Source organism: Peromyscus leucopus, chromosome 19 (assembly GCF_004664715.2).
Source record: "Peromyscus leucopus breed LL Stock chromosome 19, UCI_PerLeu_2.1, whole genome shotgun sequence".
Lineage (NCBI taxonomy): Eukaryota > Metazoa > Chordata > Mammalia > Rodentia > Cricetidae > Peromyscus > Peromyscus leucopus.
Genome location: NC_051079.1, coordinates 78,337,409 through 78,365,400, shown reverse-complemented (window position 1 = coordinate 78,365,400; position 27,992 = coordinate 78,337,409). Strand labels below are relative to the sequence as shown.

The 27,992-nt window shown below is 46.2% G+C and overlaps 1 long non-coding RNA gene across 1 annotated transcript; it reads right to left on the bottom strand.

Annotated features, from left to right (window-relative positions):
- Window positions 1-226: 226 nt before the first annotated feature.
- Window positions 227-27,992, bottom strand: LOC114696076. Its single transcript, XR_003734957.2, has 3 exons — window positions 27,795-27,992; window positions 6,060-6,209; window positions 227-1,793 (listed from the first exon to the last, which is right to left on the bottom strand). It is a non-coding gene; the product is annotated as an uncharacterized LOC114696076 (long non-coding RNA).

Below are 27,992 nucleotides of genomic sequence, written 5' to 3'. Positions count from 1 at the left end.
TGCCTCTGCTTCACAAGAGCTTGGATTAAAGGCATATGCCAGCAAGCCCAGCCCAGTAAGCTCCTAGTAGAGAAGGCTCTCAGAAAACACAATGTGAGTACTGATGTGGCTTGCTGCACATGGCATTTCACTTCTTGCCTCTCCCAGGCCAGAAATGGGGAACACATTCATGTGCATACTCAGATACATGCATACTCAGACAACACATGATTATTCACATCTAGACTTTATTTCCACATACCCTGATTCATTTTGTGTATAACATGGTTTTCTCCAATTTCAGTATGAGTCAGTTTAACATCACCGTCTCTCTTGTGAATTGGACTTCTCTGACATTAAGATACCAGCTGTCCTTAGCACAGGTCCCATCTCATCAGGCTCTCTAGATGACCATACTTCCATTTTTCATGGGCCACACAGCAGGCCATGTGCTGTTTCTGTCCCCTCTCCTGGTATGCTCTGGCTCGACTGTGCAGAGTAGACCTCTAGGAACCACGTGGGCAGAGATCTTACACTACAGTAAGGCTACCTGACCATAAGTAAGTTGGAGAGTCAGTGGCACCAAGAACCAGTTGAATTAAGGGCTCCCAAACAGGATGGGGAGTAAAAGAGCCTGGAAAGAGCAAATGCTCTGGGGGGTGTCTCAGAAACCTGAGGAGTTCGGGCTCTGTGGACACCTTTGCTACAGCCACCATAGGCTGCTGACTTGAATTGGGTGTTGTCTGAAGTTTCTCTTGTCTCATGTGGTGCTCCTATCAGGGGCCAAAACCCTCGATAAAGAGCCAATTAAACCCTGCTTCTTCATCCACTGTTATTTTATGTGACAGCAGTAACTAATCTCTGTGGACAGGTAGCCTTTTATCTCCCAGGACAGGGAAGTGGGCAAAGGCTTTGAACTCCTGCCTGGAGGAAGTGGCCTGCTGCTTTGTAGGGAGATGTCTTGAGATGGCAGAAGACGTGAGCTGCCTAGAACAAGGCTGGGCCTGTGGTCAGTAAAGGGGAGGGTCCCTCTGATAGCTATAGAGCAGCTGGGTATGTGCCTTTTCAGATCAGGATTGCCTGTTGAGAAGCTGAGCATTGTGGAGCGCAGTCCCCAGCATGTGGACATGGAAGTCGGACAGTCTACGTACCCTTGTTCTGCTGGCCTGTCTGGTGGGTAGTGCTTACCCCCAGGCACTTTCTGGCCCAGGCCTGAGTCCAGAGCTTTTCCATCCTTGGAACAGCAGTGGGTACTCAGTGGTCAGTCTACAGTGGCTCTCTGTGAGGGCTCCCTTCCTCACCACTGCATGGACCTTGGTGGCTCTTCTCTCTGTCCTAGGTAAGCAGCCTGCATGGGCTTGAGGTTTTTGTTCTATGTTCATTAACAGAGCTTTTTCTATTTCATGTCCTACTTTCTAGGCACCATGAATAATCTAGTAGCCTTGTTCTTCCCATATAGGAATGGGCCTCCAAAGCCCTGGTATGCATATATTGGCCCTTGTCACTCAGTGATCTTCTCATGGCTTCACAGAGACCCAGATGACCTCTGGGCTCTCAGTCCACACAATCTCTCAGCTGGTCAGGAAAAAAGAGGCTATGCTTTGAAGCCTGTTGTATTTTGAGGAGACACTGAAGTGAAATGTGTTCTGACACATACAGATGCTGTATAGCAATCCCTTATCCACAGCTGGGGAGGAGTCCTATGCCTGACTTCTGTCCATCTGTGTATAAGCTGCACAGATAGGAACATGACCCTTGCATGTGGTCAGCTGTCCCATCCAAGTGCTTGGTATCTTCCTTAGATTTGATGCCACCTATGAAAAAAGATTGAGGTTTAATACCATTGTCTGTACCAAACCATATACCCAATGAGTAAAACTACACAGAATTGATAACTCATCTCTAAGGCAGAATCTGGTTTAGGGCTGACCACTACCTGGAAACGATCAAATTAAGATGAAGAAAACAGAGTGCTGGGGACAAGATTCTGATCTTTTTTACGAGGACCCACTGAGCTGGGAAACTTCTTGGCAGTCAGTGCTGGTCACTCTTATCGACAGCAGATGCAGGGACTGGTCCAGCCCCACTTGGCCATTAGGTCCATTGACACATTAAAGAGTGTGTGAAGAAACGGCATGCCAAATGGAAGCCTGACCTGGAAGCCTAACTGAGACCAGAGCTCCTCAACAGAGAAGTCATCCCCATGACTGGGGCAGCCTCTCTCTACTCCTCCCCAGTCAACACATCCCCAGCAGCCTTACATGTCACACATCTGGAGAAAATGAGCTCACAACACAGAAGGTAGGAACTGATCTCTTCCCTCCTATGATGAGGGAATGTCACACTACTGTGGCCATGCTCTCCATTCTCTTGGAGTTCCGTATGGGTATGTGGGTGTCATCTACCATAACCAAAGAAACCTAGGCCCTCCTCATCCCTCACATGCCCTTTTGATACCCAGCAACCCTGAACGGGTTTTCATAGCTGGACGCAAAGCCTGGGTGAGCTAATGCTGTCTTTACTTCTCATTTGCTGCAAACACTCCCAAGTGAGCAAGTGGGTTCCTGGTGTCCCAGAGCCCACTGATATGAACGACATGTGGCAGGACTCAGGAGCTGGATTTGGGGATTCAGGGCATTGGAGTTACATTCTAGTGAAGTATTCCCTGAGAAGAGCACTTACAGGAAGAGCTTGGAGATGAGAGTCATAAGAGGGTAGACCTTGCCCCTCTGAGGCGGGAAACCAGCAAAATACAGCAGGCTAGAGCTGAGGCCCACTGGTCCTTAGGCAAGTGGGACACTTGGCAGGAGAATCTAGCTTCCAGTATGGACAAAATAAACATATTGAGCCTGAGGTCTGGCTGATGGCCTTCACAGGGCCATGGGCACCTCCTCACACTTCTCCCATGTTCTCCTTGTACCAAGTTCTTACATGCCTTCTATGGTTTCCATGTACCCATGTCTCATACCCTTCTCAGGTTTTCTTTGTGCCAAGGTCATACCTTTCCCAGGGTCTCTGTATGTCAAAGGCTCACAGCCCTCTTGTAGTTCCTGTTTACTAAGGTCTCATACTTCCCAGGGTCCCGTCATGCCAAGGACCTTTGTGTGCCAAGGAGTCACAGCCCTCTGTAATCTCGGGCCCTCATTCTTGTCCCAGGGTCCCTGTGTGTGTGCGCTCTAGACAAATAGGTGAATGGCCCTTGACTACAGAGACTCCTTCTGGAGGGAAAACAGGCCCATGGCGGAAGTTTATTACATAGATGGTGAAGAAATTTGAGAAGCAACTGAGCCTCCATATAGCCCCAGGAAAATTAACTGGGCTGCTGGGACCTTAATAAGAGGAGACCAGAGAGTATCCCATAGGTGGGGAGGCCTAGCGGAGCCTCAGGGCCACCCTCTGGCCACTATGAATTGGACTCTCCATGTTAGGGGAAAGATACTGTGCAAGATACTCAGAGGAGTTGGGGAGGGGAACTTGCTCTCTGGCTTATTCTAAGATGGGAGGAAGTCATAGAAGTTTACATTGTAGGGGTCATCTACAGGAGAGGAGGTGAAATGTGGGTGGGAGTGGAGTGGCAGGAGAGGGAGCAGTGAGTTTGTAGCAGAGGTGACCTACACTTTGGGTGGGAATAATATCTCCACCTTGTCTGGAAGGAGGATGTAGGTCCCCAGATGAGATAAGTGGTTAAAGGCCTTGGAGGAATTTCTCTCTATTCTGGGTGCACAGAACAGGCAGAGTGCCCAAGATCCATGTAGATAAGGAACAACCTGTAGAGAAGGTGTCCAGAGGATGAAGCAGAAAATATTGGTATGCCAGGAACATAGCATGAAGTTACAGAGGAAGTGGGCCAGGAACACAAAGTAGTAAGGGAAGCCTGGATATTAAGGTGGAGCTACAGAGTGGGCTACAAGGACCCCACAGAGTTCTAGGACTAAGAAACCAAAGCTCAAGAGTTCTTTGTGAGTTTCAAAACCACCAAGTCAGACAGAAACCAATGTAAAGTCTCACAATGAACTAGCCCCTAACGTTTCAGATGATGAGTGACCTGCCAGGGGTGGTATCAGTTTTAGGGAACAGGGATGAAATATGGTTTAGAAGCAGTGGGGAAGTTAACAGGTCAGGAGGAGTAAGGAGGATGCCAGTGTGTGAACCGGGGTGTGACTCGTGTCTGATATTTCCTGGGGCTGACATAGCTGGAGACAAAGAGAGGAGGAGCCCTGGGTGATTTATCCAGAAGAGAAACAAGGCAGTGGTGGGAAGTGTCTTATTCCTGGATGGGGTACATCCTCAGCTATGAGCAGTCTCGTTAGATCCTATGGGATGGGGGTGGGGGAGATAAGATAGAGGGCGAGCCTGCCGGCCAAACCTCCTGACCTTAGGGCTTCTTACTCCCTTAGCACAACCCAACTGAGCTGCTCAGACCACTACAGTGGGAGGTGTCTGTGTTCTCAAGGATGGAGACATAGACCCTGTCTTGCTGGCATTGGAAGTATGAGCATAGGTCTCTTTAGTGCTGTGCAAAGGGCCAGGGGCTTTCAGAGGTAATCTGTAATGAATCTGTGGACAGACATTTACTATATCCCACTGAGCCTGCTCCAGCAATGCTGGGAGATGCACTCCTTCTACCAAGCCATGCTGATGATTGTAAAAGTCTGCTAAGACAGTGGGCCATAGTGACTTTCTCATTATGCATGTGGACACTGGACTTGGGTAGGAATTGCCCTAACTGGAGAAATCTCACCAAATCTTCCCATGAGATGGGACTCCCCCTAGACCCACATCCTCAGGTACTCCTGATGTTACCTGGCCTTTGACCTGTGGATCTTCTGGTGGCATCTCACTTGAGTTTAGTTTGCACTTCCTATTACTGATGAACTGAGTGCTGTCTTTATTAACAACTGGTGGTTTCTTTTCTGTGGCACACCTCTTTGAGTCTTTGGACCACTTTCTTCCTCTTTTTGGGGGATCTCTTGATATGATCTAGATCTTGTCACTAAAGTATGGTCACATTATTCTCCAAATATGGGTGTCTTTCAAATTCCTAAGTTCATTTTTTCTGTTTTGTTTTGTTTTGTTTTTTGATTAAACAGGAATTTTTACTTTAATGCAAACTTACCATTTTTTCTTTGTGGTTAATATATTTGTGTTCAGTTTAAGAAATCTTTCCAATGATTGCCTATTTTTTTCCCAGACAGATGCCCAATTGTTCTAGCACCTTTGTGTTGATTTTCCACCCCTTCTAGAGAGAGTCCATCACTATGCCCATCCCATGTGGTCTTATGTGGTTTGCCACATGTAGTTTCTACATGAAACTCATCTTCCAGTTTCATGCTGAACTGTGCTGTCCCACTCTGTAATATTGCAAATCCTCTAAGGGCTGCGCATTCCTGATCTTCTTGTCTTCTAGACTATTCTGGATTATTAGGAAGGACTTGTGCAGGTCTGTGTACTGTTTGGAATGTATTACCCTACTGTGGCCTAAAACAACTGAGATTGACCTGAATCCACAGATGAGCCTATTCTTGCACAATCAAGTCTTCACTCCCAAGAATCTCCCACAGTTTGCACCAAGTGAGGGCCCAGCTGAAATGCAAGTCCTTTAGACTAACCAACCTGCTATTAGCTTTCCTTCCTATCTCATCTCAAGGAAGGAAGCTCCTGGATTCTAAGAAGTATATGAGGAGGAGAGGGCCTTACCCTGGAGCACCATCCAGCCCTTGGTCATGTCCCTCTCTCTAGAGGAAGTTAAAGGGCTGAAATGGATCGTTTTACTTCTGTTTACTCAACTGAGTATATGTTGCACATCTTTAAAGTTTTGTTAGTTAAGTTATGACTAGCAAACTCCTCTACAAGTTTCAACTGTGAAAACTAACTGATTTTACATAACTTGGAATTATTGATACCATCTAGCCATGTATTATCTATCTCCCAATGTCTTTCATCATAGGACACACCCCTCCCCCTAATCCCAATCAGTCCTGTGCACATTGATTTTGCTTCTGATGCAATAAGACTCAGCCTCCCCACCCCCACCCCCCACCATCACAAATTTCATTTCCTCTGAGTCTTGGTACACTGACCTTCCATCTGTATTGTCTGCAGAGGATCTGCAGCGGATCTGCACTGGCTCCCTAGAAACTTCATATCTCCTTTGTGGTGGCAGGGCATCACAGTAGGAACAGGATCCAAAGTCAGCAGAGTTCCTTTTCAGAAGTCATTTACATTTTGGTCTGTAGAGATAGCTCAGTCAGTAAAGCGTTTACTGGACAAGCGTGAAGACCTGAATCTAATCCACAAAGCCCATGTTCAAAAGCTAATGTGCTCTTGTAACTGGAGAGGTGCTGGAGAGGTAGAGACAGGCAGGCCCCTGGGGCTCACTAGGCAGCCAGCCTACTCTAATCAGAAAACTATAGGCCCTGCTGAGAGGTGAGAGACACTGTCCCAAAACAGGTGGATGGCCTCTGAGGAGCAACACTTAAGTTGACCTCTGGCCTCCTCCACATTCATATATGCACGTATACCTGCACACACATAATAAACACTATGATCAAAGTAACTCAGAGAGAAAAGAGTTTATTTTATCTTACGGTTGTTGTCCATCACCCAGGGAAATCTCAGCAAGGAACCTGGAGACAGAAACTGAAGCAGAATCTATGGAGGAGTGCTGTGCACTGGCTTTCTCCTCATGGCTTGCTTAGTTTGCTTTCCTGAACCATCCAGGACTGCCTTCCTAGGTGGCATTACCCAAGGAGGTGGGCTGGTGGGCCCTCCCACATCAATCAAAGAAATACCTGATAGACTTGCCTATCAGTCAATATTATGGGGGTGTTTTCTTAGTCAAGAGTCCCTCTTCCCAAATAACTCTAGCTTGGGTCAAATTGACAAAAAGGTGACAGAACACATAATTTCTTTGAAAGTGATCTGTAAATACCTTGTGGCTTCTTTGGAGATAAATTTCAAAAAATATTTATAAATGGAATGCAGTTCCAACCATAATCCCGTTGGGGCATATGAACACAAATTGGCCAGTTGGGCTGAGATTTACACAGGAGGGTGAAGTTTGAGAAGAGCCACACAGCACTGGCTCAAGAGTAGCAGGAGATCATAGCATGTCCTTACAGAACTCTGCTCCCAATATATGAATCTTTGTTCAGTTTTCTGAGCTGTGCTTAACTTCTCCTGGTCAGTAGCTTTTGTTTGAATTTTTTCCTTGAGAAATGTGTTAAAACATGAGATTAATCTGCTGTGAAGCTTTTCCTTTGTGTCTTTGCGTGGTTCAGTGGTACTTTTCCACTAACCTACCTCCCATGAAGTCCACATGGTTCTTACTATGCTGTTGTTTTAATAAGTATGCATATGTTTGTTCCATTAATGATAAGCTAGTGGGCCATTTAAAGTATGTGGAATGATGCCCTTGGAGGGCCTTGTTTTCTTCCAACTGTGTCAGGGACCCAGCACCTTCCCATACTCTGTGCCTCAAGTGTGCTCAGGAGGCTCATGTGTGTATAAAGAACTGTGCTTGACACAGAACCACCCAGTACAGGAGGTGACTGTGGTGAAGGGTGCAGACAGTGTCACTTCCCTATCAGCCCAGAGCACAAGTGTCCTGTGGGATGTCTTGTACAGCCTACGCAGTAGCCTTCCCAGGGGAAGTGAGGGGAGGAAATGTGTGTGTTCTGGGGCTTCGATCCTTCCTATCTTTTAGCATTTGGCCTCCTGGGATCTGCCTCCTCAGGGAAAGAACTCTGTCCTCAAGCCATACATAGGGAACCATACTAATTTTCTCTTCCTCATCACCTCATTTAAGCCCACTGAACACCAACATTTGGGGACAGCCTGGAATATCAGAGAGATTGCAGAAACCATCATGTTACTGGTGGTCTCAGGTCTGCTCCCCAACCACCCCAGCTAGGGAAGAAGAACTGGGTTTCAAGAATGGTGACTCCTCTGAGGGATCTTGGTCACCTACCTTTACTTGAGGTCCTCAGAGGCCCTGAGAACACAAAGCAACTCCTCCTGCCTACACAGTGCCCTTAAGCTATTTTGTTTTCATTGACATGTATTAAGTGTACACATTAGTGGCATTCTGTGTGATATTTCCACACATGCACACAGTGTGTACTGATCAAATCCAGCCTCCCTTCATTTCCCCTCCTTTGCTCCAATCTCTAATAAATACTCCTACATCCAGATTGACATTTTTAGGCTGTACACAAGCAAGAATAGGTATACTTGTATCTGACTCCTCTCCCATTAACATGTCTTGCAGCTTCATGTATTTTGCTGAAAATGTCAATATTTTGTCTTTCTTTATGGCTTAATAATATTCCATTGTGTGTGCATATATATGTATATATATCACATTTTATTTATCCATTTTTCTATTGATAGATACCTACTTAGGCTGACTCTATATCTTGGCTCTTGAGAATAGTACAACAAATGCAGGTATGCAGGTGTCTCTCTAGTATGATGATTTAATTTCCTTTGTATGTGTAGGCAGATGTGGAATCATATGATAGTTCTAGATTTTGTGTTTTGGGGGCCTCCATAATGTCCTCCAGTGGCTGTACTAGTTTATATTCTAGGTAGCCTTGTGTATGAGTTCATTCTCCACACCCTCTCCAGTATGGTTTTTATATGCCAATAACAAACTCACTGAGAAAGAAATCATAACATCAATCACATTTACTATAACCATAAAAAATAAGTAAAATAAAACCAAGAATAAATTTAACCAAGGATGTAAAGGACCTCTACAATGGTAATTATAGAATTCCAAAAAAAAAAAAAAAATAAAGAAGCAAAAGGGTGGAAAGGTCTCCTGTGTTAGTGGATTAGAAGTAATACTATTGCTAAAATGTACACACTACAAAGAAATCTGCATATTCAACATACTCCCCCATCAAAGCACCAATGGCATTCTTCATAAAACTAGAATAAATGATTTTAAAATGTATAAAAATACAAAAATACTTAAATTCTGAATAGCCAAAACAATCAATCCTGAGTGAGAACAGCAGTGCTGAGGATATCACAATACCTGATCTCAAGCTACATATCAGAGAAAGAGTAACTAAAACAGTGTGGAAAATATGGAAATAGACATGCAGACGAATGGAGCAGGACAGAGAATCCAGGAATAAACCCACCAAGCTATAGACAGCTGAATCTCAAAAGGGCACCCAAAATATACATTGATAAAACAGGATCTTCAACAACTGATGCTGGGAAACTGAGTATCCATATGTATTTGAACACTATCTCTCATCTTGTCCAATAGTAAATAAATACATACATAAAGAAAGAATCAAATTCCTAAGTGTAAGATCTAAACTCAGGACAGAGGCTGTATCTGGAAGAGCACCTGCCTATCATATGTTAAGTCCTGTATTCTATTCTTAACACTGAAAGAAGAGGAGGAGGAGGGGCGGAGGAGGAGGAAGAGGAGAAGCAGAAGCAGAAGCAGCAGCAGGAGGAGGAGGAGGAGGAGGAGGGGAAGAAGAGGAAGAGAAACTAATTACTAGGAGGAAACATAGGGAAATGTTTTAAGATATTTATATAGGGCAGTGGAATTGAGTAAAAATTGAAGATGAAATTGCATCTACACTAAAGAGTTTCTGTACAATGAAAAAAAAATCATGAGAGAAAATCTTTGTCATGTATTCACCTGACTGATACTTGCACAGGGGTGGCATCTGTTCATGCCTGGAGTCAGGGCAAGGCTGGGTCTATACAGGGCTGGGTTTGTGCATGGTAGAGTCTGGAAGTGCTGGGTCTAGGGTGGAGATTTGCCTCAATATACACATAAAGCCTGCCATATTCTCTCCAAGGCTGTCCCTCACATCTTAAACTACCTGTGTGCTTATGTAAGCAACCAATGGCTTGCCTTCCAAGGGCCTCTACTATACCCCAGCCAGCAGGGGGCAGGCAATCACCTCTTCAGGGCCACCAGCAGTGAGCTCAAGGGGACTCTGCTCTACTAATCTTTTTTTTTTTTTTTTTTTAATTTGTCTTGGGATCATATGTGCTCATTTTGTTCCCCTCCCCCTGTATTTAATTTTTATCAGAAATAATGATTAGAAGTCAGAAACCATAGCTGAAAAAAAATCACCCTTGGGAAAGGTGGGGCAGGTTAGGGATGAGAGTCTGTTGCCTCCTCAGCCCCACCTCCCCTTTATTGTGGGCCCCAGGAAACAGTAGAATATAAGGGGCCAGGCCTTCTCAGAACTTCTGTTTCTGTGGTCCCTGACCCCCATAAGCCCCCATGGATGTAGCCGCAGACACCACGGTAGCTTCCCGAGCTGTGCCATCTCCTGCCTACAATGCTCTGCCTGGCTTCTCTGTCAGGGCTCAGACATGATGTGTTTCTAGGTGCCATGCTGAGGTGGAGGTTTACCTGGCCCTCTTCGGTCACTATTTGAGGCCTTGTACCAATTTTCAACATTACTTTAGTGTTGGAGTTTGTCTAGCACTGACAAGTTTCTAGGTTGGTGTCAGAGTAGTGGAACAGCAGAATGGCTCATGGCTTAGTACTCAGGCACAGACACAACCTGTGGCTCCTTTGTGGCTCCTGTTCCTCCAGGACTAACAAGCACTGGCCTGTCTAAGACTCCTGTGGTTCAAGCCTCAGCCCAGGGGCAGGTTTGCACACTGAGACTGCCCACGGTTTCCCTGCAGAATGTGGCAGGGCCAAAAACTATGCTCACAGTGGGGTGACATTCAGTCGTGTGCTCTTTCCTATCCTACTAGACAGGGCTGAAAGATTCCAAGAGGTTGGGACCCTCACTTTCCAGTGGCCCAGAAACCCTGCAGAGAGAAGGCTGCCCCACCAGGTATTTCCGCAGTGGCCCAGACCCAGTCTAGTTCAGCACATGGCTGGCTTCCTTTGACCTGCGGCTGTTTCTCACTACAGATCCTGAAGCTGTTCTCACCTTCACGTTGTGAGGGATTTTGTTGCTGTTTTGAGCCTTTGTTCTTGATTTTTGGCTATTTATGTACGTGTGTGTGTGTGTGTGTGTGTGTGTGTGTGTGTGTGTGTGTACCCGAACATGTGTGGAAGCCAGAAGTTATGTGGTTATATTGGATATCTCCCTTTATGGCTCTCTATCTTAGTTTTTGAGACAGAGACTATCACTAAACCTGATTGGCTAGACTGGCTGGTCAGTGAGCTCCAAGCCTGTCTATACCTGGACTCCTGAGTGCTGGGATTACAGGCTCATGCCAGTACAACCAGTTCGCATGTGGGTGCTAGGATCTGTGCTGATATTCTTATGCCTGCCAAGGCAAGGGGTTTACTGGATGAGCCATTTCCCCAGATCCTGGACTCTTTTCAGGCACAGTCTTGCTATGTAGCTCTGGCTGGCCTCAGACTCACTGTATAGACCAGACTGACCTCAAACTTGTGGAAATCCTCCTTCCTCTGACTCCCAGGTGCTGAAATTATAGGAATGTGCCACCATATTGGCCATACCATTCATCTGAGACAGGAGCAATTGAAGCCACAAGCTAGATTTTATGCTTCCCTTCCCCTGTAGATCCTACATGGACACATCTAAGAGCCATGCTCAGTTGAACTTGGCCTTTCCCATACATAATTACCTTATACTGGACTGGTAATACAGGGGTCACTGATGACGTTTCTGCATGTACAAAGAGCCCCTGTCATTGGAGGTGAGCAGAGGTTTGTGAGCGCTTTAGGGATTCACACACCTAAGGATCAGGTCCAGAAACCCTGGAGACAGAGCTGCTTTCAGCATGGCTGGGCATCTGGGTAGACGATCCTGCTTCTGTTCCCCAAGCAGCCAGTGGATGCAGGTTCTCCCAGAGGCTCTATCAGTTTACCCTCCTTAAGGGAAGAGACAATTCCTTAAGGGTTTCATTCTCTAGGGGTAAGTCACCAGCTTCCCCGGCGGCATGTTAAGATATGGTTCCTGAAGGCAGACTGCCCAGTTGCCATACCTGCCTGTGCTGACTGGAATTGCTGTGCTGATTATTCAGGAGATAGCAATGTGTGGAGGCAGCATTGTCTCAGGCTGTGCATGCGGAAGCAGAGCCTCATAGAAGTGCAAGGTCACCCCGTGAGGTGGCCACACGTCATCTCAGAGACCACTCCAGTATTTGTCTTCCGTAACCTCCCAGGCACCCAGAAGAGGCTGGCTGCTGAGTTTCTTTTCTATTTTTAGTTATCTTGTTCTATGCTGGGGATGATTTTATAACTTGCTTGAAATTTCTCTGGGAAGTAGGTAGGGGTGTACACCCTAAATAAATATGGTGCCTTGTGATTTGGTGAAAGGTAATATTCGTTTATTTCCCCTGTTGTAAAAATGCTCTGCAATCTGAGTGAAGCAAGAGTTGACAACCTGGGAGATGCCCCAGGAGGTGGAGGCAGTACTTGCTGATTTGCATAAAAAAGTCAAAAACGGAAAGAAAGTTTTAGGAAGAGTAGAGCAAGGCTGGATACCCCTGTTGCCTGATTTCCAGTTCTTCTTTCAGTGTGTCTGGCCAGCCTCTTCAGCTGAGCCATATGAAGAATGAACAGGAATCCCAGGAGGAAGAGTGCTCAGAGGGCAGCACCCACCTCCCAGATGACATTTCACTAACTACCATCAGTAGCTTTGCTGAGGTTGCGCTATGGTTTTCCTACCAGAGCCCAGTCTCCTCTTTTCCCTAGTGAATTCTTCTCCTCCTGCACACATAGCTTAGGAGGAAAGATGTAAAGACATGGACCTTGCACTAGAACAGGAATGAGCAGACCTTTATTCTGGCAAGGGTCACTGGGAGCTACATAGCACTGGACTGTGGAGGTCATTTTTTTCTAAATATAAGAACTGATATAAAGTTCCTCACTCATCTACTTTTTATTTAACAGCTTTACTGAGGGGCAATTGACATACAATCAACCCCATAAAGCATCAATTCGATGTTCTGACATGTGTCTCCACTGGAGAAAATACCACCATAAACAAGATAAGAGATGTCTCCATCACCCATAGGTCCTGTGTCCCCTGAAGTTTCCTCCGTGTCCACACCTCATCTCTGCACAGCCAAACTGGCTCACCCTGTCACTGATACCTAGTTTTCATCTTCTAGAACTCTCACAGAAATGTGATTATACACTGTTACTTTATTTATTTATTTATTTATTTATTTATTTATTTATTTATTTATTGTCCTTCTGCCTTCACTCGGAAGAACTGTTCTGAGATCCAGCTGTGATCTGAAGCACAGCTGTAGTCCTGTTCCCAGGCCAGTTGTATTCCATTGTATTCATTGTGTATACAACCTTTCATCCTATTGTGCTCTCTTGAATTCTTTCCAACTTTGACATGACTTTAGCCATGCTCACTTTCTTTGATTAGCACCAACACAATGTGGTTTTCCTCCCAGACTTGAATTTTATCTTAACTTGTGTTTTTTCTTATTTGTTTGTTTTCCATTTTTTTTTTTGTAAGAAGCGGATAATTGGGCCTGAGATGTCCCCACCTCCAATCTGACACTCGTTCTTTGTAGTGCTTAAATCATTTATATTTAATGTGATAGTGAAAGGTAGAGTTTAAAGGAGTATTTTTTTTGTTTTCTATTTGTTCCATCCACTCTTTGTCATCTTTTTGTTTTCTTTTTTTTAAAATTTATTTATTTTATTATGTATACAGCATATATGACTGCAGGCCAGAAGAGGGCACCAGATCTCATTATAGATGGTTGTGAGCCACCATGTGGTCGCTGGGAATTGAACTCAAGACCGCTGGAAAAAGAGTCAGTGCTCTTAACCTCTGAGCCATCTCTCCAGTCTCTGTTTTCTTTTTTCTATGATCCCATTCTATTTCCTTTAGAGTCTGGTTTTGTTTTTGTTGTATTATAATCTATGATGCACATCTATGATTAATCATTGTCTACCTTCATGTGACAACATTGAACTGAGGATCTTACAACTGTTTTCCATTTCTTCCCTCCTGGACTTTGGGTTGTTTCTGTTACATGCTTTTCCTATACACAATATAATGCTATTTACTATATAGTGATAATTTGCTTCCCATATCTTAGAGATCATACTTCACAATGCCTGATGTCCATTGTCTTGAAAGCTTTTGCTTCATGTCTTATTTCTGAGTCTATTTGGTTCAGACCTCTGGTACTGTAATCCTGGTCCTGGCTACTCCTTCTTACTTGGAAGAGGCCTCAGCTAAAATAGTTGTCAAAAATAATCTTTTAAATAACCTACTTTAAAAACTTTTTTCTTTGCTCTCATGTCATCTGTATTCAATATAAAAAGAAAAAAGACGCTTTAGATAAAAAAGTAAAAGTTAATAAAAATAAATACAATTTATCCTAAATCTCAGCTTCCAGGGTACAGCAAGGCCAGACTACATGTCTGCCCAGATACTTTTCTGCACACATCTATATATGATATTACTTTTCTATTTAATGACAATCACAGTGAATATGGGTCTGAGTTTTTTCTCCTGACGTCACATAGTTTTCCATATCCATAAAATTCAGTTATAGCATTGCTTATTTATAACTTTTTATTTGCTGAGTTCACCACATACGGGTCCCATACTGACTTCAGGTACATGGTAAGTACGGGGCTGATGTGAAAGTAGGCCAGGAAAGAGATAAAACTCCAGAAATAGATGACCATTTATGTGGGGACTAGCCTGTCACAGAAGTGGCACCATAGATCTGCGGAAACTGGATTACTCTCCTTAAGGTGGTGTGGTTGTCAGCTGGCCATTCGGAAAATATTAGGCAGGGACCACATTCAATTCCTTCTGTCGAGATACACCATATGGCAATAGACGTGTGTAAAGCCATTGGATTGCCAGGGTGGCTTTTCTCACCTTACTTTAACAACTCATACCCTCTAGAGGATACACCTGAATCTGGGCGCCCACCTTTTGGGATCTGTGGGAAGTCCTACTGCCTAGGCAGGTGCTGTATCAAGTTAACATGTTCCTGAACTATGGGGACATTGACCCAGAGTGAGCACTCCATCTTTTCATCTTCGTCTCCACCATCATCAAAGCAGAGGTCTGTCTACTGCTGAACCTCAGCCTTACCACCTGACAGCCAAAAACTCTGGGCTGTGGCTGTCAGACTGACATCCAGCAGTGTTGTGTACTAAGCCTGGGGCATGAATGGGCTCTAAGGTGTTAAGAAAGTGGGGCCTGCCTTAGTTACCTGGCATGCAAATGAGCCTCATGCCAGTGATTCTAATGTTTAGTCTGTGAAATACCCAGAGCTCTAATTCATGGCAGCTCTCTCTTTCTCTAGGTACTGTGGCTCTTTAAAGACCCCACAGCAATGTCTCCTCTGCCTTCTGGATTGGTCTTGTTTCTCCTTGTGGACTGAGGACCTCTAGCTGAACCCTTAGGATCCTCTTGCCCCTCCACACAAACCGAGGTCTTAATCTGTTTGTAGATGGAGGCCGATATTGGCAGGCACTGTGCTCTAAGCATCATTGAGAGGGCCTGGGTCTGAGGAGCAAGGTTACATTGTGAAGGGACCTTTCCTGCCTTATTTCAGGAGCAGGAAGTTTGTGTGGCTGTCTGAGCGGCAGGAATAATCAGATGTCACAAAGTCCAAGCCTTGTAATTCTGTGAACTTTATTAGTAGGAGTGGCTGTCTCCCGACATGCTTACCCCATCCTAAACTCATTGAGGCAGGAGCATACAGTGTCCCAACCCAGAGCAAGGCTGATGAGTGCATGAGGCTCTGAGCCTTGGCCTCCAGTAAGGAAAAGGGCAGAGGACAGGGAAGAGTGAACAGGAAGACTTGAGGTCTGGCTGCCTGGGATGGGAGCTGCTGGTATGGGGGCGTCCCATTGGGACACTGTTACTATGCGGTCACTATGTAACCCAAGGTCCCACTGACACACACATACTTTAGACTAAAACCCCCAGCAAAGTCATAGGGTTTCTTTAATGTCAAACTTGGGGTCATACCAGGACAGGTGTGGCCTTGAATGGACTTTCCTCCTGATAAGCCCCTGGCAGCTGCTTTGGCCTTGTCAGGGGCCAACAAAGTGCCTTTCCTATACCTCCTCTTTCCTGGTATTTTCCCAAAGCTGTCCAAGCTTTTCAGGAACTACAGAGGCTGGACAAGAGTATAGACTTATGGCTCTACTAGATGACAAGGGGCTTATGAACCAGTTCAAGCTATAGGCATAGACTCTGTAAGCTCCATAGATGACTGTACATGGATGGGGTTGGGGAGGGCAGGGTGCTTGCAGCCTGAGGCCTTGGGCATAGTTGTAGCCCCTGATCTTTTCCCAAGAGGGAAAGAGACTCCTCAAATTCCTTTAATAGAAAGCTAGTCTTCTGCCTCAGTCCTGGCCTAAAGTAATCTGTGGTTATCTTGGCTTTGCTAGTAGGTAGTCCAAGGCACACACTAGCCTTAAGTCATCCACAGAGTGCAGGCCCTCTGACCACTTGGGCAGCTAGCCAGTGATGACCAGTGGTTATAAGACTATTGAGCTACTTTAAAACTATAAACTGTAAAACTACTTTCAGAGGCTATGACAGGGTGTGGATGATCAAGGGAAGGGGTAGAAAAGTCTAGGACTAGATAGTAGAAGATTTGCTAGTCTGAAGAGATTACTGGAGCAGATTTTTGAGGCATGAGAATACATGTTCCAACTCAGAGCACTTGCTAATCCTCCATCGTGAATCAGAACCTTTTACCATAAGGCAACCCTGGGTGCCCACAAATGGCATCATGCATGAAAGAGACATCTGGGCAGCTATCCAGGAGCTTTGCACCGTCAGAGCTCCATGCTGATCAGGATCCCTCACCAACCAGGGCTGGTCAATGAGCTGATCTGGCTCCTAATCACCAGGGACTAACTCTGACAGGGGTACCCAAACGACCACACTTTTAGAGAGACAGAGTTGGGGTTGGGGTTGGGGAGGTAGATTGGATGATAAAGTGCTTGCTACACAAGCAGGGGGACCTGAGTTTTATTCCCAATACCAGGTAAAAAGCTATGTGGTGGTGTGGGCTTCTAATCCTAGTGCTAAGGAGGCAGAGACGGGCAGATCCCCGAGGCTCTCTAGCCAGCTAGCCTAGTCTACTTGGGGAGACTCAGGCCCCAGTGAAGAGGTCATTTATTAAATAAAAAGATGGACAACTTGTGAGGACGATGTCTGTTTTCCATATACATATGCACACACGTAGGTGTACTTGCACATGTACAAACACATATGAAATACAGCAGAAAAAGAGAGATAGAGGCATAGAGAGGAAAGAAAGGGTATAGAAAGCTAGGTGTACCTGGAATCCCAGTACACGGGAGGCTGAGGCTAAAAGATTGTGAGTTTGAGGCTAGCTTAGGATACATAGCAAGATCACGTCTCAAAAAGTCAAACAAAATATAGGAAAGAAAGACAAGGCCTGCTTATTCATTTATGGTTTGTTTGAGGGCTTGAGATTTTGAGGAAATACTGCAATAATCTCTTTATTCCAGAGGCTAGTGGCAGAGGAAGAAATAGTGACAGAGCCAGCATGCTCTCAGCAAGGACTCCTCTACTTGGCCTCAGGGTAGACTCCTTTGGTGTCTTTCAGGCCCTTGACAGCTGGGACTTCCCTTATGGCCTAGCTAGATAGAACCCTGGGAGGGACCAGTCACCACAGTCTTGATCACATAGCAAGAAGCAAATGCCTTTCTTTGGAATGCAGTTCACTGCTTTGTGGTTCACCAAGGGCTCCCCACAGCACCACCAAGAGCATGTCTGTGGGAAGGAGGCTGATCCCCAGGAGGACTTCTAAGCACTCGACCCTGTTTGCTCTCCTCCCTAGGATCCAAGGGCCCAAAGCCCAGCTTGTGATTTCAGCCCAGCTACAGGGCACACCACCCTCTGGCTCCATGGGTGCAGTTTAAAAGCATATAAACCTAAATGAGGCGAGGAAGTGGAAATGAGAGGCCCCCACCCTCTCTAGGCCTCCATGTAGCATTGGCCTGTTTGGCAGACCTGTTGGCTTCCTGGCCCTTCACCTTCTCCCAGTGTGAAAGAGACTAAAGTTGAGGTGGTGGAATAATTCCCAGTTTCCTGACTTTACTGATAGTAGTCCTGCTGGCTGGGAATACAGGTGAGGCTGGACGTGGCTTTTGAGAATGGCCCAGTTCCCGGAAGGGAAACATTTCTCTTTTACTGATTAGGATTCAGAAGACCTTGAGAGGCCTACAGAGGTTAGATCAGTAGCTATTGGTCTCCTCTGAGCCCTGGACAGGGCCATTGAGGGGAAATCATCACAATTCCAATCACAAGCTTCTGTCTCACACTCCTGCTCTGTCCTGGGCTTTTACCCGCCTGAGAGCATGAGGGGAACATACTGGCTAGCAGGAGGGTCCTGCTCTGATTCCCTCAGAAGGGGCAGGTCAGGGTGAACATTTTATTTCTCTAAGGGCTGTAACAGGAAGATGACTTGGTCCACCTTTAAAAGGATAGCTCAGCCTCCTGCAGGGCTAGAGAGGGAGCAGCAGGAGTAGCCAGAGGGGTTATTAAAGCAGTTGCCCAGAGTTCCCTTAAGAACAGGCACACTGGCTTCTCAGATAAGGGACCTGAGGAGAACAGCGTTCATACCTTCAATATCATGGAAGCCATGTGGGCCATGTTCCCTGACTCCTTCCCCTGGCAGCTTGGCTTCTCTAGCCTCTCTCAGAGAGCCTCTGTTCCACTCCAGGTTCATCTCCACATCCTGGTCACCAATGCTTGGTGTCCCTCACAGAGGTAGTGTTGTATTTCTTACTTTTTCTCTTCTTGGTCCCAGGATCACCCACACTGTGGATGGCTTCCACTCGACCCCCCATACTCTTTTCCCATTTCTCTCAAAAATTCTCATTGCATGCCATGATCCACAGTTCCTGGAAGGACCCTTCAGTGGTGGTGGTACCTTCTCTAGGCACCTTATCTTTCTAATAGTCACCACAGAACCACATTCTCTGTGTTCAGGATTCTTCCATAAGTGACCTTGGGAAATGAGTATTCCTGACCTCTGCATCCTCACCAGGCTACTGCACACCTGACCATGGCCAGCCTACCTCTGCTTCAGGGGCTTGAGCTTGTTCCTCCATAATCTAATGACTATGTTGTCACCTGTGAGTGCATTTTGTGTCTTTCCTCCTGAACACACCACACACACACACACACACACACACACACATACACACACACACACACCTCAGACACTCCCACGATCTCTGAGCCTGTCTCCTTGTTGGAAGGCTCACCTGGTACCCTAAACTCAGCCCTTCTGGTTTCTTCTGCTCCTGTTGAACCCACCTCCATGGATACCCTTGTTACAGTAGCATTGCTAGACTGCCCTTTGTATAACTGCTCTGATCTTGGGTCCAAGGAGGTCAATTGAGGGACCTGCCACCAACCTTAAGCTGAGGACTGCCCAGACTTAAAGTCAGGCTTGTGATTGGAAAACAGATCCTCTCCAGGGTGGATGGCAGATCCCAAATCACCATATGAGAGTCTGGGTCATCTCCAATCTCAGTAGAACTGGGTAGAACCAAGGTGGCCCTGGACACTCAGGTTGTTCTCATTGCCTTACCTGTAGCCAACAGCAATGCATCCTTCAGTCAACCCAGGAGAGACTATGCCCAGTCTCGACCCTGCTAGAGCCCTCAACCTCTAGGCCCCACCCACAGGCCCACTGTAGCCCAGAAGGATGTTGGTGAAGGAGCATGGGTACAGAAGGATGGGAGGGACCCAGGGCTACAAGGCAGTGAGGGCTCTGCTATCCAGAACGGACCTGGCTCCAGGCTTAGTCTCTCCTTAGATACCTGCTTCCCACAGAGTGAGGCTACCCAGGAAATGAAGTCTACCACTGGTCTTTAACTTGGTCCCAGACCCTCATTAGGGATAAGCAACAGACAATAGTCATGTGGGGAAGCAAGGGCAGTGTTGCCACAGATTTAGATGCTCTGGATTCCCTATGAAGTGATAAGAAGCCTGGAACACAGTCCCACCCTCTGAGTTCTGAGAAATGTGTGCTGCTCTCCAGTATGAAGTTGGGATTTTGTCAAAGAAAAAAAAAAAAGCTATCTAGATGCAGCTCTGCCCTGGTGAGTGTATATGAGGTCTACAGACAGAGGTCCAGGCTTTCTGGTTTTCTGTCCCACCTCTTTCCTTCTTTTACATATCTGATCCCCTCAGTCCAGCATGCCTTATGGACTGCAAGGATACCGGGAAGCTAAGATAGAAGAGCCTAGTCCTAGCCCTGTCATAGTACCCATATATAACTGATTCTATGGACAAATTTAACAACCACAAAGGTCAGCACAGGTAGGTCTTACCCCTGCAGACACTGGGCTGTGTCTAGTCAGTCAGAGAGCTATGCAGCAAAGTGGGCACGCATCCAGGTTTGCTGTGGCATGGCCTAGCAGCAGGCAGTAGGACCTGTGTCATTCAAGGTGCTCTCCTTTGAAAAGGCTGGGGACACACCCCTAGAGTCCCTCCCTAGGGATACTAGAAGCTTCACTGGAAGAGAAAAGAAGCCCTAATGGAGAAGAGCCAGGGTACCTGATGATGGCTCAGTGACAGACAGGTGAGGACAACCCAACTACCTTTTAGTGTAATCTCATCCTGTGTCATAGTCTGCCTCTGTAGTCTCACCTTGAGGCTTCTCTCCCTGGTGGGCCTGGCTGGAACTTTGGAATTCACTATGCTAAGAAAAAATACCTTGTAAGCTGGGCCCATGGGTAGTTTCACCATCTGCATCACATGCTCTTGGAAACTGAAAGCTGTGTGTTGATGAACTGGAGGCCTGATCACAGAGGCAAAATTCTCAAAGAGTGGTTGGGGATTTAGTACAGTGGTAGAGTGCTTGCCTAGCAAGCGCAAGGCCCTGGGTTCAGTCCTCAGCTCCAGAGGGGGGAAAAATTCTCAAAGGTAGTGCATTTCCTGGAGAATCCCTTTTTGGTGGTTCCCAACACTAGGTCATCAGGACAGCAGTGGGTGATCCCCAACACTAGGTTTCCTCCTTTGGAGTCACTTCTATTCTAGTGTTCCCAGACTTCCTCAAAGCCAGGCAGTGTACGTCCCTATACTGGTGACGTTCTTGTCCCTTGGTAGCCCTCTGACTTTGATGTCTAGCATACCTACCCTGAGGATTCCTAGCCTTCATGGTCATACTTGGCAGCTGGCTTCTCCTCAGTATGCACCTTCCTCACTCAAGCTGTCCAGGTCTGCAGTATGTCTGGGCTCCTAGAAGTGCCCTTTGCATGGCCACAGGAATCTGCAGTGTTCTGTGGGGTCTATTCAACAGCTTGCTTCACTGAGTTCTCTTAGGGCATTCTGTGTTGATCTCCAAAGCTCCCTCTTGTGAGCAGCTCACTGTTGTCCTGACCTACTTAACACAGACATGACTGCTGTCTTCATTATTGTGGATGAAATCTTATCATGTCTGGATGAATCTGGGAGCCCAAGAGAGAAACTGGAGTTTTTGGAAGAGAGGCCGGGAGGGTCCAAAGATTAGAGGACACCTCTGGAAACTGAGACCCTTCATCAAGAAAAGACCCTGATGCCTGAGAGATACTGTTTGGAGATTATGAAGACAGAAACGTCCTTGGTTCCATTGGAAGTGGAAGGCAGGGCAGGAGGTAGAGGGCAACGGAATCTTGCTCCAGTGGTGGGAGACGGCAGCATGGAAACCACATGCAACCCTGAACAAACTGCTTTGGGAGAGCTTGTCAGAGAGAATTGGAGGTGGAGACTGAACACTTGCACAGAGAGGAACTTGGGCTGGGTTGAGGCTTTTCTTTCCACTTCAACCAGACCCTTCGCAGGCTTAGTGTAGAGACAGTGACTGGGTTCAAGGTAGTGGCGTCTCCACTGCCCAACATTGCTCAGGAGTGAAGCAGGGAAGGAATCTGAGGACAGCTTCATGGGAACTGAGGGAGGCCTCTGGTGGGGATCCTCAGTCACCCTGGGAGGTCAAGGGTTATTGAGGCAGCTTTCCAGGCTGGCCAGTCCTATGGCCCAGGAGGGTAAGAGAGGTGCTGGTCACCATTGACTGAAAGCTGTTGTTGTGGCTAGTGGCACACAGCACCCTGTGTCATAAACATTAATTAGAACAAGTTAATATATAATTCCACACCCTTCAGTATCTCATCAGTGCCAGAGCTATTGTTCGATAAGGATTTAATGAGGAGAAGGAAAGCTGATAAGAGCCTTCTCTCATTGTGAGATGCCAAGGTCATGAGGGAAGGGAGCCAGTGACCCCTGACAACACACCAGGGAAAGGTGTGGAGTTACCTAGGCCTTGCCCCTCGCCTGTCTGCGCCCGCCACACTGGGGGGCCCACACTGGGATTCTTTGGACCTGGCTCTATAGGAAACTCTTCTGGGAGTTGTATTACTGACCTTATCTCATACCATTGTCCACCTGGTCTCAGGCCATGGTGTAGCACTCATTTATATAAGCAGCCACCACAGGAGACCAGGCTGAGTCTAGATCTTTCTGCCTAGAGAAGCCTTTTTTTTTTTTTTTTCTCATCACAGCTATTCAGTTCCTGAGTCAGTAGCTCCCTTCCTGCAGGCAGGTTATGGCAGGAATATAGTCTGCCATAAACTGGGTCCCTCCTAGACAGTCCTGAGAGTATGGGAGATGATAGAGTGCTATGGTAGATGTATGGACTATGGAGAGACCTGGCTGCCAATGGAGAAGTAGAGGCTCTGGGGGCAGGTGTTCTGTCCCTTCCCAGGGTACAGAAGTGTTAATGCGAGGAAATGGAGCTGATGGGAACTTTTTTCAACTCTGCCCTTCTGTCATGATCATTCCATTAGTGAAGTCACTTTGTTCCTTGAGAAGGCAGGCAGAGCCCCTGGTATCACCCTCTGAGCTTTCTATGAGCTGATATAGGAGGGAAAAGTGTTCAGGCAACAACAAATAAAAGGAGAACAGACTCATGAGCCTGGTACCACAAAGTCAGCTTCTACCTGAGGTCCTTAAGCTAAAGAGGTTGAAGCAAAATTCCTGTCTGCATCCTAGATCATACATACACCAGCACACATATGTCTTAACTTATTCTGTTTCAGACAGCAAGTCCTGAGAAGGACCGTCTCCACGCAGATGCAGTTGAGGATTGTGGCTCCATGTCCTGTCCTATCCCATTACATCTCTGAAAAGTTTTTGCACCCCAGTAGGCCAAATCAGACTGAATTAGAAAAAGCCCCGGTTTAATGGGTAAAGTGTTCTCGGGTGATTCTCCAACCCCATAGAGAGGAGATGGGGATGAGAGAACAGAAAACCACGTGTCTATTTTCTGGGATGCAGTTTAAATACCCTATGGGTGTAATCTTGAGCATTTCTGGGGGGGGGAATCCTTGTTTGGCGGGCTTTGAGGGGCAGGTTTGGGGAAATAGATGGGGGAGGGGAGTTGAGGTGGACCTTTCACCAGAACATTCCAGACTCTTTGGGTATATGGATGCTAGGGTGCCAGGGGCTGGGGTGGAGCTTCCACCAGAACCATCTCCTGTGCTCAGTCTAGTGATCAAAGCTGCCTGGAGGAGCTGCTGCACAACAGGGGTGACCCCCATCACTTGGTACTGGATGCTCTGATAACTGGCCCAGTGGACTGCAGCCATATTATGGGCTTCATGAGTCTAGATTTAGGAATCTCTGAAAACAAACCTAGAAGAAAATATTCGGTGCCCTGTAATCACCAGCCAATCAGAACACAGCTGCCACAGCCTTGAAACATGGATTGTAGCTTGGAGAACTTGTGGCATTAACAGAGAAACAACTTTGCTCTTCAGCAAATATTCAGTCACTTGGCCAGCCAGAGCCTGAATGAAGTCAGAAGAAGCTGTGGCCTGTGTATAGCTGTCCTTCTGCCCATGCATGCCTGACAAGTCAAACCTGCACCCAGACAACAACATCACAAAGGTGTGTGTGGTAAACTGATGATCCTCCTGCTCTCCATGTATGTCCATATGCTGCTCAGAGGCAATCAAGACTCCTGGACCTCTACCCCAACACCCAACAGGCACCCCATGTAATGTCTCGAGCATGCTGACTACTGGTTTGAGGAGCATGAACCACTGGTGGCAGGGGACTAGATAGCTCTGAGTTGAGAATCTATGCTGAAGCTGGGACAATGACCATGGTCTGTGTCTTAGTCATTGTTTTCTTTCTGTGAAGAGATAACATGACCAAAACAAGCAACTATTAGAAGAGAAATCACTTAATTGGGGGCTTGCTAACAGTTTCAGAGGTTTAGTCCATTATTGTTATAGTAGGAAGCATGGCAGCATGCTTACAGGTGCTGGAGCAGTAGCTGAGAGTTACATCCTGATCCATAGGCAGGGAGAGAGACTCTGGCCTTGGCATGGGCTTTTGAAACCTCAAAGATACCACCAGTGACATACTTCCTCCAACAAATCCACACCTCCCAATCCTTCTAATCCTTTCAAATATTGTCACTCCCTGGTGACTAAGCATTCAAATATATGAGCCTATGAGAGCCATTCTTATTCAAACCACTACATTCCACTCCTGGCCCCATAGGCCTGTGACCATATCATAATGAAAAAAAATGCATTCAGTTCAACTTCAAAAGTCCCCATAGTTTATCACAGTCTCAACATTGTTTAAAAGTCCAAAGTTCAAAGTCTCTTTTGAGATTCATGGCAATCTCTAAACTGTAACCCCCTGTAAAAAAAAAAAAACAAAAACAAAAACAAAAAAAAAAAACACACAACCAAATCACATACTTCCAACATACAATTACACAGATTATGCATTCCAAAAGAGAGGAAAGGGAGTATAGTAAGGAAATACTGGGCCAAAGCAAAACCAAAAAACAGCAAAGCAAGCTCCAAATTCTGCATCTCTATGTCTCATGTCAAAGTACTCTTCAAATCTCCAACTCCTTTCAGCTTTGTTGGCTGCAACATATTCTCTCTCTTAGGCTGGTTTTACACCCAGTCTGCAGCTTTCCTCAGTAGGTATCCCATGACTCTAGCATCTCCAGCATTTTGGGATCTCTAACACAATCAAGGCTTCATGTTCGAAGCTTCATGCAATGGCCTTTCTGGGCCTCCATGCAGAGATACCCCTGTCACACCCTGACCTCAACAGTTTTCCTTAGCCATGGAAGGAGAATCTGCAAACCCCTGTCTTACATTTTTGACAAAGCCAAAACCATGTAGCTAAAGCTGCCAAATTCTACTGCTAGATGTGGGGCTGGAACTTCGCTCTTTTGCTCAATTGCATTTGCATCAGCTTTCTGCTGTTGATGGTTTCCTTCACTGATTAAGCTTTTCTTTAGTTCCTTTTCACAAGTTGGAAGCTTAGCTATGTGGGGATCTTGCCCTGAGGTCACCGTTTCCTTTATCCCATTTAGAATCAGGCTTTTCTTTAATTTTTTTCCTTGAGCACACGATTTGGCTCCAAGATCACCTTTCCTGGTGTTCCTTTTCTCCTTAAACTGTAGATTTTTGTATTTCTCTTTATCCAGCTTGTTTCTTTTCATTATAGATCTGCATAAGAGTGATTACTAATAACCACAGGACAGTGTCAATACTAGATTCTCTTGAAATCTTCTCTGCCAATGACATTAATTCAAAACTCTTCGATCTAGTCTTAGGAAGATTTTTATGAAGGGAAAAAGTAATCACATTCTTTACCAAAATATCACAAGAATAGTTTCTAGACCACTTACTAATAGTTTTTCCTTCTGAAACCTCTGGAGCTGGCCATTATAATTTATATCACTCTTAGCACTACTGTTTTCCAAACTCCTACTAGAATGACCCATTAAACCCCAGCCTAAAGCATTCAACCACTTTTCTAGTCCAAAGTCCCAAAGTATTCCATATTCCTCCAAATGAAAGCATGGGCAGGTCTATCACAGCAATACCCCACTCCCTGGTACCAACTTCTATCTCAGTCACTGTTCTAAGTATATAAAGAGACACCATGACCAAGGCAATTATTAGAAGAGGAAGCATTTAATTGGGGGCTTGCTTACAGTTTTAGAGGTTTAGTCCATGACCATCATGGCAGGGAGCATGGCAGCAGGCATAGTGCTAGAGCAGTAGTTGAGAGCTACATACTGATCCACAGGCAGAGAGGGAGAGACTCTGGGCTTGGCATCATGAGCTTTTGAAACCTCAGAGCCAACCCTCACTCCATGATACACTTCCTCCAACAAAGCCACATCTACTAATCCTTCTAATCCTTTCAGATATTACCACTCCCTGGTGACTAAGCATCCAAATATACGAGCCTATGGGAGCCCTTCTTATTCAAATCACCACAGTCTGTGACCAACTAATGACTAACAGAACATTGCTGTCAGAGCTATTGGAATAAATAAACCAATTCGTTGTCCTAGTCATCAACTTCTTTAATACCTTGCCACCCTTGTCTACCAGCTACCTGCAGCTCAGCAGGGTGAGTGTGTTATACTGACCAAGGAGCCTTGCTCCTGGAAGGTGGTTTGTTTAGGTTCATTACAAACAGCCTTCTGTGCCTGTAGAACACCCTTATGGGACTTATACTCAGGGTGCCATTTACCTACATTTGTCTTCACTGAGCCTGGATTCTTGACTTTTTCCTAGAGTAGGTAGCTACAAACTTGTCCTCATATACGGCAGATGTGGTGTAGATTTTCCACAGGCCCTTGGTATGGGCAGAATATCTGCCTATTAGTGAAAATGTCCAAGGCATAAGCAGCAGAGGGTGGGCATCAGGGCTGGATGGGTGCAGAACACTGGTTCTGTGATCCAGTGGCCCTAGGCCAGCTACCAAAGCCTTCAGCTTCCTGGCTTTAAAATGGGATTAGGAATACAATGTGAATGCCAGGCCAACCTGCCTTCATGTTTCCCAGGGGTATCAAATGAAATCCAGGTGAGGGTACATAAGGGGGTGCCAGCTAGAGGCTGTTGTTGTTTTTCTGTGTATATAATACCAGTCTCTAAATAGGGAAACTCATAGACAGAACAATGAGTGCATTCATGTGCAGACAGGCACAAAGGGCCATCCACGTGGCCTACTACAGGGGCCCACAGCAGCCAGTGCTGTGGGAGACAGGGAGCACTAGTGGGTGTTCAGTTCAAGGAGGGCACATTCCTTCCCAGCAGTCCCTTCTATCTTGTGCAGTCAGAGCACCCTGGCTGTGCCCATAAAGACAGATGCTGAAGAGAGACCCTGAGAGATATTCTTACCAGGGAGGTGCTGCTGAACTAGAGTGGAAACCAGAATCCATGCAATGTGTGTTCAGATACTCTGACATTAGGGCAGTATGGCTAGGATATGAGTGATGTGTCATCTTGCATCTAAAGCTGCCAAGAGGCCACTTCACTCAGGGAGGGGAACATACCCCACACCCATGTCCAAGGAAAACACCCTTGTTTTCACAAGCTGAAATAGTGGAAGCATGAGATTGATCTTTGAAAATATTATTCCTGAAATATAAACTCACAGCTGGTGTTCCTGGCAGCAAGACTTCAAAATCTGGTTACTGGTGCCCCCCTCTCCTCAGCTAAAGCTGTTGGGGGAGAGATTTCTGAATGATGTCTTGCACAGTAGATCTTGAAAGAGATCTCTTTTTCCCTCCAAGTTCCCCTTGCCCAGGTGGGCTGCCAAGGTGGGGAGAGGCTCCCACACCCTTTCCAGGGCCACTAAATGGTGACTCAGATGGTGCTGGCAGCCTAATCCTCCCTCGGGATTACACTCCATAAATCCACAACTCCTGGTTCTAGGAAGAAGTCAGGGTTTATGCCCAGCACGACCATGTCTCCTTTATAACCCAATTGACCTAAGCCCAGCCAGGGCTGGTCCAGGACAACCTGTACCCACCTGGGGTGAGAGTATGGCTGAGTTCCTCCTGCAAGGTCTCAGGTGGGTCTGGGTGGGGCTGCAAAGTTGTACTCATGATGGAATAGGTCCCCTCCTGGTGGAGAAAGAACAGTGGATTGGGGTGAAGCAGGGTCTCAGGAAGGGCCAGCTCCAGCCTGAGCTGTGTATATCCCACAGGGTTCCCAGGCCCAGCTCACA